The sequence below is a fragment of the Alligator sinensis genome, unplaced genomic scaffold (genome assembly GCF_000455745.1).
Source record: "Alligator sinensis unplaced genomic scaffold, ASM45574v1 scaffold353_1, whole genome shotgun sequence".
Taxonomy (NCBI): Eukaryota; Metazoa; Chordata; order Crocodylia; family Alligatoridae; genus Alligator; species Alligator sinensis.
In genome coordinates, this window is record NW_005842075.1 from 329,770 (window position 1) to 344,000 (window position 14,231).

The 14,231-nt window shown below is 40.5% G+C and overlaps 1 long non-coding RNA gene across 1 annotated transcript; it reads left to right on the forward strand.

Moving 5' to 3' along the window:
- Positions 1-7,625: 7,625 nt before the first annotated feature.
- Positions 7,626-13,996, forward strand: LOC102380819. Its single transcript, XR_323829.3, has 4 exons — positions 7,626-7,856; positions 8,008-8,060; positions 9,222-9,405; positions 9,869-13,996. It is a non-coding gene; the product is annotated as an uncharacterized LOC102380819 (long non-coding RNA).
- The last annotated feature ends 235 nt before the right edge of the window (positions 13,997-14,231 follow it).

The following is a 14,231-nucleotide window of genomic DNA, read 5'->3' on the forward strand; positions in this document are numbered from 1 at the left end:
CTGGGGGAGAGCAGTGGATGTGATATACCTTGATTTTAGCAGGGCTTTTGACACTGTCTCTCATGACATTCTCATTAACAGGCTTAGGAAATACACAGCAGATGAAAGTACTGTAAGGTGGATATATAACTGGTTGGGTCATTGTACAGTACTCAATGAATGGTCATCAATAGCTTAATGTCTAGTTGGGAGGAGATATCCAGTGGGATTACCCAGGGCTTTGTCCTGGGTCCAGTATTGTTTACTATTTTCTTTAATAATTTAGATGATGGGATTGACTGTAGGCTTAGCAAATTTATGAAGGACGCCAAGTTGGATGGAGTTGCAGATATTCTGGAGAGAAGGGCTAGGATCCAGAATGACTTGGACAGATTCAAGAAACAGTCCTCAATCAGTCAGATGCAATTCAACAAGGACAAGGGTGAAGTCGTACACTTGTGATAGAATAATTGCATGCACAAATACAGAGTGGAGAATGAGTAGCTGGGCTGCAGTTCTGCACAGAAAGACCTGGGGCTTACAGTGTCCTGAAAACTGAATATGACCCAAGAGTGTGCTCTTGTTGCAAAAAAAAGCCAACAGCGTACTGAGTTATATCAACAAGACTGTCACTTGCAAATTAAGGAAAATGATTTTTCCACTCTATTCAGCACTGGTGAGGCCTCACCTGGAGTATTATATTCAGTTTTGAGCCCCACACTTCAAGAAGGATGTAGACAGTTTGGAAAGAGTCCAGAGCAAAGCAAAAACAAAATGATTAGAGGCCTGGGAGACAGAATTTATGAGAAATGACTGAAAGAACTAAGGTGAAGACTGAAAAAGAGAAGACTGGGGGATTTAATAACAGCTTTCAAATACCTGAGGGGCAATCATAGAGAGGATGGACATGGGCTGTTCTCTGTGGTTGTAGGAGACAGGATTAGGAGCAATGGCTTGAAGCTTCAGCAGGGGAAATTTAGATTGGAGATTAGGAGAAACTTTCTGACTATGAAAGTCATGGGCAACTGGTGCTTCCCAAGTCTGGGGGCATACCAGATTGCCGGGGGGGCAAAACCAGTGAAACCAGAAGTGCACTTCTGCCGGCACTTTTGGTTTTGCAGCTAGTGCTTCCAGGGGGTGCACCCCCTACGTGTCACCAATGATAAAAGTGGTTCAGCATTGGACTATCTAGAGGAACTGTAGTATCTCCATCCTTGGAAGTTTTAAAGAGTGGGTCAGACAGATGCTTGGCTGAGATGGTTTAGTCAGGGATGCGATGCTCCTGCCTTGACCAGGGAACTGGACTAGATGATTGTGTGAGGTCCCTTCCAGCCCTACTTTCCTATGATCCTAAGTCTTGAATGACCATTTTACACCATCTTACAGGTATTATACTGTAATATCCAGGATAGCAATAGCACAATTAAATGTAATCAAGTAAGTAATCTAGAATGACTAGAATCATTACCAGGAAAGATGAAGTGACACTACCCTCCCCTTAAGGAGGGGGAAGAACAAGTTAGTGATAAGAGAAGTGCAAGTTCTTCAGTCAGAAACCAGGGGTAGTGCTTCCTTTACTTTGTATACCCATGAACAAAAAAGTTGAATTTTCTAGTTACTGCTTCCTTTTCAGCAGTTCTTATCATCCATTTCACAAGTTCAGCCCCCACACATGAAAACTCTCTCAGGAAGCAGGTTGGCTAGTTATTAGTACAGGCGGTTCTCGGACTTATGACACAATTGGTTCCTGAAAACTACATCTTAAGTCAAAACGTTGTAACTTGGAACCAATTTTCTCATAAGAAACAGGGTTATAAATGGGGGATTGGTTCCTGAACCAAGGCCCAATACCCTATTTTCATCAAAAACACCCCAGAATTTTGTACTCGATCAATTATAGATGAGTAATATAGCTACATTAATGTATTTATATTGTAAATAGCAATCAAATTGATTTGGAAGGACTTATTTGAGTATTGTGACTTGCTTTATGTATTAAGAATTTTAGAGTTAAGTTTAGAGTTAAGTTTAGAGTCAGAATACTTTAAAGTAATTTACAGTTACATTTACAGGTATATCAAACAATCTTAACTCTAGTGATGTCATAAAGAGAGAATATGAATGAAAAGAGAGAATATGAATGAAATCTAATATATCAGTTTAATGCAGGGGTTAAATATATCAGTTTAATGCAGGGAAGTATTGTACTTTGATTTACAAATGTTTCTGTATACTCTGTTTCATTTTTGTCATATATATTGCATACATTTTATATCTTTCTACTACATCTTGCATCTTGATACAGAGATTTTTGAATGTCAATATTGTGCTTGACGTTACAAACCTAGAACAAGACACAGTACTTGTCTCAAAGAACTTTCATTGTAAGTCATGCAGACAGTACAGTTCAAATTACTAATGCTTAGTTGGAAGGAGTAAATTTTAATTTGTGCAGTTTTGATTTAATTTTTAGATGCATACAGCAGTCACAATTAACATTACATTTGCCCATTGCTACTTCATAATGATACTAGATACCACAGTATTTCATGTGCTGAAATAGAAATCAAATGCAGTACTTCTATGTGTTCATTCTTTTTGTATTTAGTGGAGATAGAGGAAAACTTATATATAGGTGATTATTTTCTAGATTTTGTTCTTGTTTAATGTAAAGATAAAAGAACAGAAGAAATACTAAAGGACTATAGAAGCACTGATGAATTAATATAACAGCTTTTAGAAAGAAGAAAATGAATGCTTGTAAAATTATCCTGTTAATTTGATGTCTTGCCTGCTAAAATAATGAAACAAATATTTAAGTAAAGCAATCTGCAAGCACAAAGGGGACAATAACACCACAATCAATAAGCAACGTAAGTTTATGAAAAATAAATCATACATTCAAACCTAATTTCTTCAGTGCAGTTACAATAAAATTAGATGATGGAATCCAACATAGAATAGCTGGACCATAACATAAGGAACTTTGCCAGCATGGCACAAAAAGTGGTTGCATTGGGCTTCTGTTTCATTTTTCCAAGAAAGTACTATTCAGTTCCTCTATGTTACAACCTGCAGAACCTTAATCACAACTAAAATGAGTCAGATGTTTTCAGTCCCTTAACAGGGATGATGGAAAACCCCTTCCTTTCTATTTTTCAATTCCAGCTTTCCTTTTCCAGGGGCCATCATTTAATGTACAGTTGTATGTAACTGTGAATCAACTTTTACTATACTTCAGTATGCGTAACATTAAGCAGTCAAACTTTATCTAACATAGATCCTCAACAGTTGTGAAATCTAAGCATTCATTAGGAAAGAGAAATAAATAAAAGATACAAACTAACAAGTGTCATTAGATAAATATGCAAATACAGTTGTCACAAAAAGTTAACAAGTACCACAATGTGATGTGATATAATATTCATATTTTTATATTGCAGCTACTAATGCAAGAAATATCAACTTGTAATAGTTGCTACCATAGTTGCTTTATGCAATTATTTGATGCAATTAAAATCTGTATCAGAGAGCTACTACACTAATAAATCACTTGATGCAATGCCAACAGGATGTTTTTAGAAAAATTAGATTGAATTGATTTGGACACAAATCCTATAAAGTAGATCAAGGAGTGGCTGGTGGATTATAACTAAGAAATGGTTATAAATGAACTGATGTGCTGTCTTACCTTCCTCCCACGCAGAGACCCAAAGAAGAGGACAAAGGGTTGTTTTTCCTCAGTTGAGGCTCAAGTTAGTGGCACTCTTTACTTGTTTTTCTGATGATTTACTTCACATGATAGAGAATGTATAGGTGTAATTTTTCTTAGACTTAAACTACTATATTTACATGTGGTAGGTACTTGTCTTGTGACTGTAAGACACATTTACTTTAGTCCAAGTCTATATGTTTAATTTCCCTGTTATTTGTGTTTATTATTATTGTGTATCACATAATAGGTTAACATGCTCATAAAAATTATATAAATATATGGCAATTTATGTGATCAAGGTTAAGTCCCAGGGGCCCCGTTGCTGCATCTTTTATTTCCAGGTATTCATAAATGATTTGGAGGCAAAGGTAGAGACATTTTGTACTTATAAGAAAATAGTAAATGAGGGCTGCCAGCAAAAAAGGACAGACCTGAGAGAATGTAGTTGGAGTACAAGAGGCAGAAATAAACAACAATAAGATGGGATCAGCTGAGTGGCAAAATGAGAGCTAACCAAAACTGTAATTAACTATAACCGTTTTAGCCAGGGGTCAGGGATGCTGGACAGGGTTTATGAATTCATGCAAATCAATCAACTCACTCTTTACCTTTAAGACAGTGCATCCACAGACTACATAATACACATGGCAATCTCAGTCTCCGCCCACATTTTCAAATTCTCATTATATTGAACCCCTAGATATTGCCTGTTCTTATTTAGATAGATAAATAAATACGCAGTTATCCTGGAATTTACATTATTGCTCAAACATATCTTGCCCTTTTTATTTGTATAATTTGGGGGATACAGGAAGACCTACATAGAACAAAATCTGCCTGCCTTTAAGACTTTGTGCTTGATTATTCATTGTCCAGTTATCAAAAAGAAATTTCTTTTAATGAAAAGATATACATGTATTAGAGGTACACTGATACATCAGTCCCATATCAGATCAGCACAATTTTGGGGTGGCTGCAGCCCCCTCCAAGTGCCACTGCTGAGCGTAGCCTGGCCCAGCCCCCTGGGAGGGAAATGTCACCTCATTGGAGGGGGGGGGGTTGCACTAAGTCACCAAAAACCCACCAGATTTCAGTGGCAAAAGGAGGTGCCATCTCTCCCACAAGCAGCAAACCTCTGACAACTGCTCCTGTGTTGCTGCTGCTGTTCTGCCCTCCATGCTGCTGGAAACAGACCTTTGAAGAGAAAGTATTGGGAAAGGGGAGGACAGGGATAGAAAGAGCATTGCTACCTTTTGCAACACCTGTCAACAACTATCAGTTAGTAGGTACAGCAGCTACAACTTGTGAAAGAAAAATGTGCTACAAATTAGACTGAATGTGCACTCTAATAAAATGCTAATAATATGTCTCAATTTCAAGAAATTTCAACGGAGGAATAATTATACATCTGTGTAGGTGTGTGTGTGCTTACATATACACACAGGTGGAGAAACTGAAGTACAGAGAGGTGATGAGGTTTGTCCAGGGTTGCTCATTAATTTAATGGCAGTGTTAGATAAATCATTAGACAAGCTTACAGGCACAAAATGTCTTTCCTCAGGGCTTGTTGTTTATTTTGTTGTTTACTTGAATTACTGTAGTGCCTACAATCCCCAGTCAGGGACCAGGTTTTTCTGGACTAGACCCCATACAAAGAGAATGAAAAGCCAGTCCCTGCTCAAGAATGATTCCAAACTAAGGGATGCAGACAAGCCAGGTAGCACAGTACTGGTCAGCAGGCTAAGCAATGGTATAGGCAGCACATACTGGACTAACCACAGTCACCTAACAGGAAAGGAAATTTTTAAGGAAGAATTTGATGAATGATAATGAAGGTGCTTTTCAGATACTTACAGGGACCTTTTTCCAAGTATAGAAGAAAGCATGAATGTGCATATTAAAAAATATAATGAGTGGGTGATTGGGAGCTGTATAGTGATTGTATAGTGAAGTGGAGTTATAGAGAGGAATCACATAATCAAAACCACCATGGAAAATGTTTTTTGAAGCAGTATCCTGGAGGGATATTAGTGAGGCAAGATTGGGTTTTTCAAGGCCATAGAGAAGGAACATGAGGTGATAATTAAACATCCATGAGAAGGTAGCACAATGACATGCTGACATTTTAGTTTGGATAGAAGGAAACACATCTAGAGTGATTAAATATATTAATCAGCATCAGAATGGTAAATGAACTTCTGTTGGCAGAAGAGATTACCCACAGTAAAGGCATAAATGGAGAAGGGAAGTATACCAAGAAAGCTGCAGGGGGGAGCAGAAGAGATGTTACAAAATACATGCTGAAGGATCAGTTAGAGATAAGAATCCCAGTGATGGGATAACAGAAGCCATGAGAGGACAAGAGGACTTGAGAGAGGTGATAGATCTGTGGTATAGTGTTTAGACTAGAGAGTAGGGAAGTTGGAAATATATAGGTTCATACCCTCTTCTAGTGAGAGGAGCCTAGAACCTGGTTCTCTGGCTTCCTAAGAGAATGTCCTAGGCTCTCAGCTACAGGGGCTCAAATATGGGAGCTTCCCTGTTTTCTTCTCTCACCCTGTTATTTTTCTGGGATTTACACACAGATATGTGCACACATAGCCAGGGATGCACCTGGCCAGCGCCTAACCCAACTGTGCATGCTCAGTCAGTGCATGCATACTTATATATCTACCATGTGAAACAAGAGCCAAAAAAGACCAGGTAGATTACTAGAAAACTTTCACTTAGGCTCATAATGGAAAATAGAATTCCATGCAGCAGCATAGGGACGTGACCAGGTGCCCAGGGGCAGCAGTGACTTCTGGTTCAAAGCAGCAGCTGCTTTTTATTGCCCCCCCCCAAATTCGGCACCCATGGTGGTGCAAGGGGATTCTGTTCTTGGCACTCTGTTCTGATGCAATGCTGGCACTGCCTTTGCTACAGTACTACTTAGATACATGTCATGTGATGTGGAACTAAAGCCCTAATTGAGGGAAGCATGTAAGAATCTGCTTCTTTTAATACATGACCACTGAATTTTTTACATACTTGTATAATTTGCCAATACAGGGTCTAAAACAGAGTGCTTTTCTTTTTTCCAAACTTAGGAACAGATTAATCAATAAGCAAAATATTTGATCCACAAAAAAAGCTTGATTTGATAAATACAAATAAAATATATAATCAGGAGCAAGTTGACATACCTGAGTAAAAACTGTAATAAATAAAATTAAGCATGGTAAGAATAATTTTAATCTGTGTTTTAAGACTAACAGCAGTAATATAATGGGGAAAAGTATACAATAACAGAATTTTACCAATACAAAAGACTACTTGTAGTTCACAGTAAAGAAAAAGAGAAGATAAAAAAACTGAAATAAGTCCTGAGTAACCTCACCTCAACATTATCCACTCATAAAAGAAATCAAATGTACGTTTTAAAATATACTGTATTCAGTATGGCATGATTAAGATCTCAGTTGTCCTTGTTACTCTGAGAGACATATGTTTGTTGAAAGAAGATTCTGTTTTGGATCTATCAAGCGTGGCAACCTCAAAAATATCATATGATGTTTGATACTATAAACATAGTATGTGGGTAAAGTCTCTTTTAGCATAGGATTTTATGCCATTTAAATTTTCACAAGCCAAACTATGATCCAGGAAGTTGCCTGTGTCCTGCCCTGACTTTGCACAGAAGGATGGAGTATAAAATAAACAGCTTTCTTCAACCCCCTGTAACTTCTATGTAGGGGACCAGCAAAGTTAGAGTCTTTGCTGGTAAGCAGAATAAGTGAAAGCCTGACCTCACTGAAGTTAATGGTAATTTTGCCACTGACTTCACTGGGCCAGGATTTCACCAAGATTTCTACAAGACTAGAACCAAACAGCAAAAAAGGAAGGGATAAGGTCCCTGCAACAACCAGTAGCTATGCCCTGGGTAGTGGCTAAAAGCTGAAGGGATTGTAGTTAAAGGGCAGGCAGCTGGCAGGAATGAGACTAATGAGCAACCCCTGTGCTCCAGCTAGACAATAGGCTGGGCTGACTGGAAGGGGAAGGGCTTAAGGGAGTAAACAGGCTGGCCCACAGGTTAGGGCAGCACATGCTAACCCTGGCTGGAGATGAGGCAGGACTCCCAGGTGGACCACAGTAGTGTCCAAAAGCAATTAGGGGAAACCTGGTGGGTAAGGACTGAGACAGTCTTTTTTTCTCATTTTTCCCTACCACAGGCCCAAGAGGGGATAAGGATTTAAGGTTATGTTTGCTTTATTTGCAAGTGTCTGGAGGGGTGGTATTTTAGTTTGAAGCAACTGTTGGCATTTCTGTTTCAGTTTACCCAGAGGATGAGGAGCAGCTATGAGGGGAAGTGGAAGCTGCATTGCAGGTACCTTAAAGTGCCCTACAAGTTTAGCACCTACAGGGCAAGAGGGCCATGCACATCGGGGGGGGGGGAATTTAACCCCTTCAAGGCTGGAGGAACAGGAAGGGGCCCAGAGCCCAACTGTGGGGCTTAATCCCCAGCCATGCTGCTGCTTCCAAGGACCTGAAGCTAGAATAAGTGCATCAAGGGCTGAAGGTAGCAGCTGAAGTAGACCGAGACCAAGAGAGTTTGGGTCTGAACAAGTATAAAAGAGTGGAGCGAAGTGTCCTACAGGAGAACACCACTCCAAGGCTCAGGACACATCCTACATAACTGTTTGTCCCACCAAGGCATGGCATGAGAGAGATTGGGCAGCAGTTTGGAAGAGCTAGAGTGGAGGCAAGCTAGCCAGCCATAGGGTGTTACTTACTAGTGCATAGCAGGGCTGGTCCTGCCACATCCTGGAGCAGCCATTTGTACTCTGTGAGAAAAATCCTGAACATCTGTACGGTCATGGCTTCTCCTGGGAGAGCAGTGACTCTCCCAGGAGAAACTGAATATCTGTGCATGGTCTTCACCCCTCCTGGGACGGCACAAGGCCAGACTCGCTCCAGGAACAAGTTAAAGCTACTAGCTTCTTCTAACCTTGGCTTCCAGCTGTACCCCAGTCCCACTGGCACTGGAGGCAGAGGAAAAGAAAGTCAGCTGCCCATTGCCCAGCACTTGGGAATCCTAAACTAACTTCTGTGGAAAGGAGGCACAAAGATAAATTATCAAGGATTGAGCATTTGGGCCAAAGTGTGGTTATTTGTCACGTTAGGGTCTGGAATTAGTAGAATAAAGACAGGGTTTCAAAATCTTTTAATACAAGTAACTCATTTTCAGAAGTTATAATGTGCAGGCATCTGGAGCATTATGGGAAAAGACTAAAAAACGGATAGGCATTTTGAAAAGAGAATACCATGCTAGGAATTACTTTTTGCATTCAACATTCCACGGAGCATAATTTATATGTACACTTTGCACAAATTTGTGCTTAAACATTGTATTTGTTTCTTTTATTTCCCCCAAGAACTAGGTGATAGACTTCCTGATTAGTTTTCAAAATACAGTTGAGAAACCTCCAAGGTAAATAATGCCATTCCATTAAAAAAAAAAAAAAATCTTTTTTCAAATTATTTTTAGATCCAGCAATAAATTAAGGCATATCAAGACATGCTGTCATCACTTTTAAGAACCTATCAAGAGAGAAAGAAGTCTTTGTCAATGTTCCTTCTTCACACTTAGTTGATTTTAACAATCAGTATGCAATGCAAACCATCATCTCTGAGACCATGAAACCCAGGATAGCACCAGTCGATGTTATGGGGTACACTAATATGTTTTCTTATTAAAAAATAACTTAAAATGAAAGAGCATTTTCCGTCTGAATATGTAATGTATGAATGACTAGTTTTTAATTAATAATACATAGCTGCAGAATCTGAAAGGCTATTTATAATTTATGTATCAGTGTCTCAAAAGTAAAGTTTCATATACATTCAGATATCTAGGTTGCTAGATTATATGCTATAATAATAGAAATTAAATGTCAGGATACAATGCAATTAAACTGTTTTAGTTGTCACTACTAACAGGATTTCCAGCACCTCTCTCTATGGTAAGAGGAGAATTGAATAATGGTGAAGGTATCTTAACCTGCTTACCAAAGGGTAAAAATAGAAATATTTGTAATATGTCTTCCTTAGATTACATAATTTTCTAAATGGTATATGCTATTCTAAGAACTCTCTCTTTCTCTCTCTCTTTTTTTTTTTTCTTCTTTCCAACAGATTTTAGTACTGTTTGATGGGTTCTGTGGCAGCTTATTAGATCCTTTCCCGCTTTGAGGGCAACTGATGAAGACAATCAAAATCATCTGATATTCTTAATAGTGAGCATCTGAAGTAAAATCAAAGAGATGCATAACAAAGAATGCAATCCCTGCAAGATACAGTCAGCTACAATTCCCTTTTATGTTAAAATGTCAACAGCTTTTCATAGATAACTAAAATGTTGGTTAGTGATTACTGAGCACTATTAAAGTATGCAATAAGGGAATGCCTGCTGCCAGTGGGATTTCTTGAAAGCAGAGAAGGATGCGCTATAATCACCAAAACGACATCAAATTAGTTGTGTAAGGCAAGATATAATTAAAGCAAACATCAGGCACATTTTTATAAACATCAGTGCAACAATGTGACTAATCTGCTCATTTCTGCAAAGTGTACTTACATATACAAATTTTACTCTCGTTTCATATTAAGAAAGTGGCACAGAGGTTACCATATATAATATGTATTAATTATAAGACCTGTAATAAAATTATTTCTATCTTTATAGCAAGGTTTTTTTAACTTTCTTTTTATTGGAAAATTTTAATGCCATGCATATTTTGTAAATGGGGTATGAACCACATGAAAAACAATGATCCTATCAATAAAGGCAAATTACAAGATAACATGATTCTTTGAGGTGTTGAACACCCTCAAGAGTTATCCAAATTCAGTGGAAATGTAGAGTGCTCAGTGTCTTAGAGGAATGAAGACAGAATTCTGCTTACAATTAGGAAAGTTTATTTTACAGTTTACTTGTGGTTCAGAAAGAATCTCCCACCATTTTCCTTACTCAGACAAAGTTCTCTCACTAATTCCACTAGGAGCTTTGACAGAGGAAGTGCTGGAGGGCTGAGTCCATTATATGCCAGGTTGCTATATTACAGCTAATATATGAGAAGAAGAATGATTTAGACAGGAAATTGTTCTTTTTGTGAAGGAAAAGTTTACAGTATCTTAATCAAAATTTGCCTTTAAAGGATTTTGCTACATTGTAGAAATGTTCAGCTTTACTTGAAGCCAGTGGTTTCCAGTGTGTGGTTTGTGGGAAGTATGTTGCTTAAAAGTTCTTCCAATATTGCTTACAAGAAACAAAAAAAGTTAAAAATGTAGTTGGTGGAGGAACAAAGTGTAACGTTACCCATAGTGCATTATTTGATTAGTACTGTGGCCACTAAAGGTGAAGAAGCACTGCTCTAAACTTTGTGTAAAATTTACTGTTAATATACAGATAAGAGGGAATAAATTCCATCCAATCTAGACTTTCTGTAGGCTAGGTCGAGACGATGAAGGTTCTCAAAAATGGATGGCAAGTAAAATATTAAGTATTTATTAGCCAAGAGAGTCAAAGGACATGTCAATCGTTATCTTACAGCACAGAGGACAGTAGATCTATACACTTAGCAATATCTTGACCCTTTTAAAATATGTAATTCTGTGAATTCTACCTTCAGAAAATGTAATTGATCACCATTAATTTTTTTTATGAATGGTGGGAAGGTAAAATGAGAGCTCTCTCTTTTTTTTTGGTAAACTGTACTTTTATCCTTCATGGACAAAGACAACTGCATCCAGCAGGAGGAAGGGAGGGAAGAAGAGAGGAAAGACCTGGGAAGGAGAAAAGAGAAAAGGAGAAAGAAGGAAAAGGGAAGAGAAAGAAGGGGGGCAGAAGCTAGGTCATGTGAGTATGTAGGTGACTTATAAGTCTGATCTTTGCTTTGAACAGTCTGCTGCAGCAGGGGCAGGAGAGCAATGAGGACTGGATACAGGAGGTTTTTGTTTTCCTAGCCATGTGTTTCTTCATTGCTTCTGCCATGTGTTGCTGTTCAAAGGCCAATGCTCCATTCTGGATTTGGGACCTCTAGGGTGGATGGTCACGATCGTTTGCTCCCATGACTCTGGGTCAATGCCAAAACTCTTTAGGGACACCTTTAGGGTGTCCTTGTACCGCTTCTTTGGTGGGCCGCAAAAGCGTTCTCCATTTGACAGTTTGCCATAGAAGACTTTCTTTGGCAGGCAAGTGTCAGGCATTCTTGAGAGGTGGCCGGCCCATCTTAGGTATGCCAGTTTCAGCAGGGTGTGAATACTGAGGAGAGTTGATCTTCTAAGCACACCTCAGTGTCCGGAATCTTGTCTTGCCACTTGACCTTTAATATCTTTCGCAGGCAGCACAAGTGGAAGTGGTTTAGTTTCTTGGTATGATGCTGATAAATTGTCCAGGTTTCGCAGGCATAAAGGAGGGTCGGAAGGATGATGGCTTTGTAAACTTTCAGTTTTGTCAACATTCTAATGCCTCTGTGGTCCCAGACTGACTTACAGAGTCTGCCAAAGGCCACCCTAGCTTTCGCTAATCTCGCGTTGACTTCATCATCAATGTGGACAGCATGGGAGAGCGTGCTGCCTAGACGGGCAAACTTGTCGACCATCAACAGTTGTTGGCCTTTAACTGAGATGTGTGGTTCCTGGAGTTTTGTGCCAGGTGCAAGTTGAAACTGAAGATTTTAAAAATAACCTTTGAAGCATGATAGAGAATAACATGAACGTTCAAATAACCAAGAAAAGAAATGTGCTGTATAGGGGCTTTCTGGCCTAGAAGCATGTGTCTTATTGAATCGCTTCTGATATGCAGACACATTTGCTCCAGTATTTATATGATGGTCACCATATGAATTGTCCAATTAATCTTTTCTTAACTGAATAAGCCTATCAAGACTTCTTGAAAACAACGTGAAGAAAAAATGGCTCATTTAATGTATCAGAGAATGCTGGGATGACTGCTAAGGGTGTGAAACTGCTAAACATTTTTTTTCTTAGAAAAACCTGATTTACTGATGGCCAGGAATCCAGGTTTTCCAATTGCTGTGGAAAAATGCTAATTTTTAAAGGAGAAAAACACAGGGAACTGCTGGTTTCCTCTTGTAGGCTGGCAGAATTACATCATGCACACAAGCACAAGGCCAGCAATACATTCAGGCAGTGGTGGAGAGCAGGTCCCCCAGCTGCTAGCAGGTAAGACTATGAGGGGGGAGGGAAGGGGCATAGGTGATGGGGGGCGGGCACAGATTAAGGCAGCCATGGTGAGGGAGGGAGTGGGTCAGGGTTGGCATCTGGGGCTGGGGACACTGCCCAGCTGGGCTGGTGCCCAGGGCCAGGGTAGGAATGTGTGGCCACACAGCTCACCCAGTGGGCTTTTGTGGGGCTGGCTCCCTGCCACTGCACACACTCCTGGGGAGGGGTTGGGCACTACAGGTGACATGGGAGGGGGGGGTATGGGAGGGCATGCATCCCCACCAGACTTGTGTGGGGCAGGGTAGGATGCAGGTTGCCTGTTGCAGGCCTTGGGGCTCCCCATCCTGCCCTCCCCCCCCGGCAGCCTCCACAATCCAGTGAGTAGGATCCAGCATGGGATGCTGGAGTGGAATAGTGAGACTCTCACTGTTGCTGCCACCACCACTAGGAGTCCTGTACTGCCAAGGCAAGGCACTCCCTGCCACCTGGCAGCAGTGGGAGTGGTGGTGGAGGTGCAGAGTTGTGCCCTCCTGCTGCTGATGGGTAGGCAGGGGGTGCCTTACCTTGGCAGTGAAGCTAGCGTGGGCCTTCCAGGGGCAGTGGTGGTAGCAGCAGCACCATGCCTCCTCACTCTCCTTCTCCAAATCCCACCCTCAGGGCTGTAGAGGCCCCTAGAGGGAAGGCAAATGCATGAGGAACCCTGAGCCCTACAGTAGGCAGCCCACATTCAGCTCCACCCCACACAGGCTTTGTTCGGCTCCACTCCAGCTGTGTTGCTGGGGTGGGAGGGAACCAGACTCCACAGTCCCTCCAGCTGCAGCAGCTGCCATCTCCTGTGTGGTAGCTGGGGTTCAGGTGCTGCTGGCAGTAGGGGGCCCCTCCAACAGGACTGAGGAGCATCAGCAGGGCCAGGGGGCTGTGGGTTGGGAGTAAGGGGCACTGATGGCTGGGGAGGCTGTGGCTTGGGAGTGAGGAGCACTGATAAATCAGGGCAACTCAGCACCACCAAGCAGCAGTGGGGACAGCCACAGCTGGACCCTCATCCTGGTGAGAGAAGCGGGTAGGAGGCACTCTGATTTTTCCAAGATAAACCAAAATCAAATGCCAAAATATATAGGTATTTAGAATTTATTTTATTATAATGACTGAGGCACTCTTAGTCTTCAAAGTTGCTTTAAAATTGTAAATATATCAGTAAAACATTGTGTTTAACTGATACCTATAAATATATAGTGGCATTTCATTTGAATCATGGAAAACCATGGATATTGGGGTTTTTTAAGTAGAGAATTTGGGATGTTTTTATCAGAGA